Genomic DNA, 1,256 nt, shown 5'->3' with positions numbered 1-1,256 from the left:
TTTTTTTTGGAAGGAAGCTGCGCCTACTCGGGTGTTTTATGAAGTAATGAACTTTGTTGCTAAGCTGTAAAAGGGGTTTTATTATTGACTATTGTCACTTTATCGGTGCGGCCAGTAGGAGTGAAACTCGCTCTGTGTGTACTGGTGCCTGGTACTCCTGTTGTTAAGGGTCTGTCAACATTTCCATTATTAAACTTCTGGTTTGAAGGATTTATAACTTGGCTCCAGGAGTTTACTCCAGGCTGAACCTTGGCACGTACTCTCCCAGCCTAGGAGTTAATTCATTTTCCAAATACTCGAAAAATCAGTCTGGCCTTCATTTTGCAAGACTGAAAAAGAAAATAGAAAGGGGTGGGGCTGAACCGCTTCTGTAGTTTTGCTGCCTTCTGACCTGCAGACCTTTAATAACACACTGAAATCCAGCGAGGAATAAGGTGGTTACGTACAGTTGTGCAAATCCTATGGCAGTTCCATGGTGCACGGACGTGAGCTGGTATACATCCAGCTAACACTCGGTGCCGTCTCCTGTTAAAGACGGTATCTGAGGTTAAATAGCTATCGCGTTTGAAATGTGCTTAACGTGTGTGACGTTCATACAACTTCTGAGCTTAGCGTTATCTTCCTTGTGTACGGTACTCTCCATCTGTAATGCATATTTAGTTGGATCGTCACTCCATGTGCCAGTCTGTGGTTCCTAAAACATAAACTCGAAATCCAGGTAAAGCCAGAGAACCGCTTCATTGTGGACTGTCTTTTAAAATAAGACTGTTTGCATTTTCCTTTTTATTTAGTAGTGCCACAAATATATTCTGTTTAGCAGAAGTCTTTAGGTTTCTGTAATTCTCCCTGCTTCTCAAGAATTAAAATGCCTCAAATTAAGTTGATTTGCAACTTACGTATCTTATTTAAATGTAAGCCAATTCGTTTCCAATTTAATATATGAAACTTTGAATGTGCTTCCGTACACATGTAGTAAAACAGAACTGTCAGTCTCCATGACAGTATATAAATGGGGCCTCCTGTGTGGTGCAATACCTTGTGCAGAGAGGTGTGGCAAGGGCTGATACATGCATCTTATTATAGGTGTCCAATGTTGTTCTGGTGTATCTGCAAAATCAATTAATTAGTAAATATATAAAAAAAGGTCAATATTGCTTTAGTCCAGTTTTCAGAGCTGCTTTTTCTGTGTCACGTTGGACACGTATTTACTACTGGCAAAGAAGTTCTGTGTACTTACAGCTGGTGACTGGTGAATG

This window comes from Charadrius vociferus, unplaced genomic scaffold (genome assembly GCF_000708025.1).
Source record: "Charadrius vociferus isolate BGI_N301 unplaced genomic scaffold, ASM70802v2 scaffold87, whole genome shotgun sequence".
In the NCBI taxonomy this organism is placed as follows: Eukaryota; Metazoa; Chordata; class Aves; order Charadriiformes; family Charadriidae; genus Charadrius; species Charadrius vociferus.
Note: the sequence above shows the minus strand (reverse complement) of the source record.